Raw genomic sequence first — 6842 nt, 5'->3', positions numbered from 1 at the left:
TCACGGGCTGTAGCAACGCCAAACAAGCCACTCAGAATCTCACCACAGAAGTCGAAGAGACCTCGTTTCAGACGAGAACGACCCACGGGTGTCTGAATGGAAAATGTGTCATTGAGCTCTGTGAATCTGTTACTTATGTATTGCAATTGCCAGGAGAGTGGGAGGAAAAGGTTATAGAGATACTCATTCGGGTTGTGTGTCCCCATGAGGGCCGTGAGATGGTTCCTGATTCCGTGGAGCTGGTGCGCGGAGGCAGGTAGGGCAATGGCTACGTCGGCCAGGGGCGCAAGATCGTAGCGCAAAGAGGCGATGTCGTCGATAAGCATTACCTCGCCTCCCGAGCCGACCAAGGCCCCGGGACGTACTCCACCATCGTCCTGACCTGACCCAGACCTCAGGAGGGTCAGCACTGCCAGCAGGGAGGTCGCTAACATCGTACCTAGAAAATCAGGGTAGAGTTAATGGGGGAGGTCGTGAAGAGGTTGATGGGCAGAGCGCAGTTTGGACCGATATTGATTGATTGATGAATGAGCAGGTGGAGGTGGAGAGGAAGGAGACTGAGGGATAGGTGGAGACAAGGTAGACTGAGGGATGGGAGGAGGGGAAGAGGGGGCAGGAGGTTGTGTAAGTGACTCTTCCAACACGAGGCCACGGGGTGCTCGCTTTAAATCATCGACGTGGACCCATCTGGTGTCTCTAGTGGACAGGTCGTGGAGGTGAAATTTGTTGCCTTGTTGAGTGAGGACGCGGTGGGGCCCTGTAAATTTGTCATCCAACTTAGAGGAACACGTATGAGAATGAGCAAAGACAAGATCGCCTACATTGATAGTGATAGGAGAGGCGGACTTATGTTGGCGCTGCAGCATGTCCTCCTGAGAGGAAGCCAAAGTGGATTGGACATACTGGTGGATTGTCTGGAGGTTGGCCAATTTTAGTTTAACATAATCATCCATGTTGTAGATGGGTTCTGGCTTTGAGGATAAGAGAGAGTATGGGAGGGCCTTGTCAAAACCAAAAGAGGACGAAGAAGGGAGATTCAGCAATGGATGCATTGATGGAACTATTGATGGAGGATGCCACTTGGGGAATCCAGTCACCCCAGGACGAACTATGGGAGCCTAGATGTCTGAGGCACTCTAAGATTTTTCGGTTGTGGCGTTCTACAAGGCCATTGGAAGCCGAATGGTTAGGCACGACATTGCACTTACTGATATGAAAGTGGCGACAGGTCTCATCTAGAAGGCTATTGTTGAATTCTGTACCGTTGTCAGTAAGAATGGTATGAGGGGTACTGAATGGGCAAATTACGTGATCTACAAAGGCACGGGCAACGCTCTTCGCGGTCTTGTCGGAGAGGGGAACGAGGACACAGTAGCGGGAGAAGTGGTCGACCGCTACGAACAAGTACTCAGCGCCAGATTCTGTGAGAGGAAGTTTTAAGAGATCGATTGAGACAGTTTCCCATGGTCGTGATGGGATTGGGTATTGTAAGAGAGGTGCTGGTAAGCCAGTTGATCCTTTGTGGCGGTGGCAGGAGAGTCAAGAGTCACAGTGGGCATTGATATCGCGGTGCATGGTTGGCCAATAGTATCTGAGACGTGCTTGGCGCAAGCATCGGTCTTTACCTGGATGGGAAGCTTGAGGAGTATTATGAACAATATGAAGAACCTTTGGTATCAGGGCAGTGGGGACAACAAGTTGGCGTACTTCGCGATTGGGCATATCTCTGCCTGTTAGCATTGTTTTCCTGTACAAGAGATCATCATCTAGCATGAACTCATCTAGTGATACTGGCAGAGTAGGTAAGGTCGAGGCATCGCCAGATTCTAGGAAATAAATGACTTTGGACCACATGGGGTCTTGGCGTTGAAAGTTTCGAACAACGTCTGACGTTAGTGTAGTGTTTTCAGTTACTTCAGGCTGCAGTGATGTTATAGCTGCTGCTACGTGAAGTGAGAGTACGTCTGCGACTACATTCAACTTGCCTGGTACATATTGAAAAGTGGGATTAAAGTCCTGGATGATGACAGACCATCTAGCTAGTCTACCTGTTAGGTTGCGATTCTTGAACAAATCACATAGTGGAAGGTGGTCTGTTTGGATATGCACTGGATAACCATAGACTATATCTCTGAAATGTTTCAAGGACCAGATTACCGCTAGCGCTTCGAGATCTGTGACACTGTAGTTACGTTCAGCGGTTGTAAGGGTGCAACTAGCATACACTATTACGCGCTTCCTTGATGCTTCATCAAGTTGCATCAAAACGGCACCAAGTCCAGTGCCTGAGGCGTCTGTGCAGAGAAGGAATGGTGTGGCATAATCAGGGAACTCTAGAATAGGGGCATTTACAAGAGCTGTCTTTAGCTTTTGGAAAGCCTGTGACTGGTCGTTAGTTCAAACAAAGGGCACATTCTGCTTGAGTAAGTGGGTCAGAGGAGCGGCGATCTTAGCATAATCGCGGATAAAGCGACGATAATAGCCACTGAGGCCCAGGAAACTTCGTACAGCGTCGGTAGTGGTAGGTTCTGGGAAGTTAATGATTGCCTTAGTTTTATCCTCATTAGTATGAATGCCTTGTGCATCTACGACATGGCCTAGGAATTTTATTTTCTTTCGCAGGAAGTCACATTTACTGAGATTTATTTTTAGGCCTGCGAGCTGGAGGCATTCAAAGACTTGCTGGAGTTTGGTAAAATGATCAGGGATGGATTTACTCACAACAATGATATCATCTAGGTAAGCAAAAAGAGAGTGTCTCATCATACCACTGAAGACTGAATGGATAAGTCGCATGAACACGGAAGGAGCATTTCTCAGACCAAAAGGGAGTCTCTTAAACTGAAAATGTCCGGAAGGGGTGCTAAAGGCTGTAACTGGGCGAGAGGACTCTTCCATTTCGACCTGCCAGTACCCGCTGAGGAGGTCTAAAGATGAAAAGACTACGTTATTGTCACAAAGGGATTCTAGCAAATCAGTGAGGACAGGTAACGGGAAACGGTCTGGAACGGTGACAGAATTGACCTTACGATAATCGACTACTGGTCTAAAGTTGCCGTCCTTCTTTGGTACTAAGAAAAGTGGGCTATTCCATGGACTGACGGAGGGTTCAATAATGTCCTGGTCTAACATGTTCTGTACCATTTGATCTGTTTGCTTTCTCTGGCTGTGAGGCAATCGATACGCTGGTATGTAAATCGGCTGAGTTCCTGGGAGTAGTTCAATCGTATGTTTGACAAGGTCTGTTCTACCCATTGGTTCACCGGGTAAGGCAACCACGTTTCTGTACGAGGTCAGAAGGTCGAGGAGTTGAAGCGTATGTTCTGGGAAATCTGTGCAAGTGAGATGTGAGAGCATATTGGGTGAATGCGTCGGCGCAGATCCCGTAGAGTTAATAGTACATACACCGATTGGCGTATGATCAGTCTGAATAGTAGGAATTGAGGAATCCTGGCACACCTTTATGGCCGCTGGGTATACTAGGAAGTCTCCAATCTTTACACCACTTTAAGTTTTAGTGGAGCATTTGTGACATTGAGCAAGTACAGGTAGCATAAACTGTCCTCTAAGACTGTACACCACGCTGACTCATAAGTCAAGCCATTCACACAACACGTCTCAGGTAGGGTTAGTACATCCACTCCTTCTTTCGCACCGGCAACACAAACAGAAACTTTGGTGAACTCATGCGGTAACAAAATTGTGCACGTATTCGTTACTGCACGTTTCGTCTCTGCGTGTTGGAGAAGATCATGCAGACTGTGTGAGGTAGGTAACTGAGACATGTCTGAGTCAGCGACAGTGTTGTCGGGAGAGGATGTAAGAGCCATGTTCGAGGGCTGAGATGATGTATCAGGGGACATTGAGGAATTTATGTCCTTGCTCGCAGTCAGTAAAGGAATGATCTCTGTATTCTCAGATGATGATAGTGGTGGTTTGGGCTGAGTTGGACTTTTTGGTAGTGATAGGGACAGAGGTAATTGAAGGACTGATTTGATCGTAAGAACAGGACGGGGACATTCCATAGTGTAAACCGGGAATCCAGAAATGTCTATACTACCACAAGCAGGTAATAATGCAATGGAATGTTGTGCCATGGTGGAGAAACCAATAAGGGCATCTGCGGGATACTGCAAGTCATTAGTGACATGAAATTCAATGAGGATAGGGGGCAAAGCTCTGTGGAGTTTGACTTCAAGGGTGACTCTTCCCTTAACCTTAAACTCTGAGCCGTTAACACCACATAGGCGAATGTCTGGTGGTTCTAGGAAACTGATGTGGCTATGATGGCGATGAATAATTTGTAAGGAATTTTTGGAGATGAGATTTACTACAGATCCTGTGTCCAAGAAGAATGACGTTGGTATGTCATGACTGCTTCCGAGAATGACTAAACCCAAGGATGTTATGGGACCTACATGGCGGATGGGGAGTTGGGTTTCTGGTTCTACGTGATATTGGTCCGATACGGGCGCGGCGCTTCCCCCGACTGTGGGCGGTTGAGGTAACGACATTCCTCAGTGGTGTGAGTCGTGCTTGATTTGTGGTATTTGCAGTGTGGACGACGTGAGCGGGAAGGCGTACGCTGTCTGGTTTGGGAGTGAGGACGTCTGTATGTACGGTCGCAACTGGATGCTCGATGTCCAGGATGACCACAGTACCAGCAAAGAATCGAAGATTGTCTGTTCCGTCGGGCGCTAGATTGATCACGACCTGCGGTAGGAGAGCGATGCGTGGCAGGTCTGCCGCGTGTGGTGGGACGGGAGCGAGATTGGTCTGGGGTAGTGGAGATGTGACAAACTGAGGAGGCCAAGGGTTGGGTGGTGCCCTGACGCGTGTAGTTCGAACCTGTTCTTTCATGAATGGTTTTAGTGACCTGAATAATTTTATCTCCTGGATTGAAACCGATTTCCAAGGCTAGCTCTCGCTGTTTAGGAGTAAGCCAGTGAAGGAATCTGAGGTAACCAATTAAGTCAGCAAAGTTGGTGAGTGAAAGCATTGGAATGCCATTCTTGTCTTCTAACCATTTCGTGCCTACCAGTAATTGGGGCATCTCGCTACTAGTTGCTTTCATGGCGGCGGCAGCTTCGCGGAGCTTGGCATATTGCGCTGGGACGTGCAAGTCCTCATCTAGTTGGTTTAGGAGATTAATGAATCCCATGAGAGACGCGGTATTTGAATGCTGGCAACAAAGGCTGATGAGTTCCGTACGAAAATCAGCAAAGGTACGAATGCTATCGAAATGTCCTGCACGGATCGCGGATCCGATGTCTGATTTACCGTGATGCAAGCGACCGAGGAGGTAAGCTACTTTGAGCGATTCCTCGGTAATTTGTCTATTATTTATTTCGGTTTCGACTTCTCTGAGGAAATCATAGACAGACCAAGTTGGGTCCTGGCCGGTAAATTTGGGACGATTGGCATCGTCGAGATAGATAGACTGTGGAGGGTTGGCCATGGCTGGAAGTGCAGAAGTGGCGGCAGGAGAGGTGTGGGAGAGAGAGAAGGTAGTGGCAGTTAATGGCGAGCAAGACGGGGTATGAAGGGAGGCAGGAGAGGGAACGACAGGGGAAGGAGGAGAGGAAGAAGAAGGGAGAGTAGAGGCAGGAGTAGAGGAGGAGGTATCTGGATTTACGAGGGTAGGACGGGTAGTAAGTGATTCTGCGGGAAGTGAAACTGGAGTCTCAGGTACAGGGCAGTGGTACTCTTTGCCACTTCGTAAATGAGTGATTGTGTTAGAGTTGGCAAACGGGGTATGAGCAGGTGATGTTTCCGGGTCGAGAGGGCTGGTGGCGGTTGACATGGAAAGTATGACATTTAATGCGGCAATGGAAGATGAAAGGATGAAGATGGATACGGAGGTGGAAATGTATAAATAACAATGAGAGAATGGAATACACTAGGGGTGAAAATGAATGAAGATGCGGGGATGAATGGTTTAAATAAAATGCAAAGGATGAGATGGAATATAAATAACGTAGGTGAAGATGAAAACGGGGCAATGGAAATGAGATGGAATATTTACAATAACCAATCTGTAGAGAAAATCGAGGATAATCTCTATAGAAAGGAAAGATATACTATAGTTACACAGTAGAAACGGGAGTGTCGAGAGGTATGACGTGCAGGGTGGCTGGGCGTAGCTGGGCTGGGGCGGGGCGGGGCGGGGCGGGGCGACGGGGCGGGGCTGGGCGGGGCTGGGCTGCGGGGTAGAGACAGCTGGGCAGAGAGGAGAGGAGACGCCGCGATGAATCACCGGCAGGGAGTGGCGGTCTTAGGAGGCTCCATAATGCAGACCAGATGCTGGCGACGGCGGAGGCCGGTGGTGGGTGGTGAGGCAGATGTCGGCGCAAGGCAGGTGTAGAGCTGGTGAATTGCAAATGCAGAGAATGGTGGTGGGCAGACAGTGATAAGTGGCACCGTGGGGGCAGGAGCTATGATGAGTCCGGAACAGGTGCTGGGAACAGGTGCAACAGGTGCGTAGGTCGGCGACGGCGACACATGCGGTCAGGAACAAGGCGTATGGGTGCGGTGGTTTGAGAGGTGAGCACGGGTGAGAAAAATGGTACACTCGAAAAGCACAGCCAAGGTATGACACCACTAGAGGCACGGAGGAGGGGCGAGGCTGGCAGATGCGAGACGTCGTGTATCTTGTTGTATCACAAAAAATCCAAGGAGGCGGTCAGAATGTGATGGTTCGAAACACCGCTGCTACCAAATGTAACTTGCAATACTTTGGTGATAGAAACTCCGTGTACAAACAGCTAGATAAGGAGTTTATTACAAGCTCACAGTAAAACAGTCTGCCCGAGTCGGCTGTCTGCTAAGAACTGATGCAATAA

Source organism: Coenobita brevimanus, chromosome 1, assembly GCF_032717465.1.
Source record: "Coenobita brevimanus isolate Jiangsu-jjx chromosome 1, ASM3271746v2, whole genome shotgun sequence".
Lineage (NCBI taxonomy): Eukaryota > Metazoa > Arthropoda > Malacostraca > Decapoda > Coenobitidae > Coenobita > Coenobita brevimanus.
Note: the sequence above shows the minus strand (reverse complement) of the source record.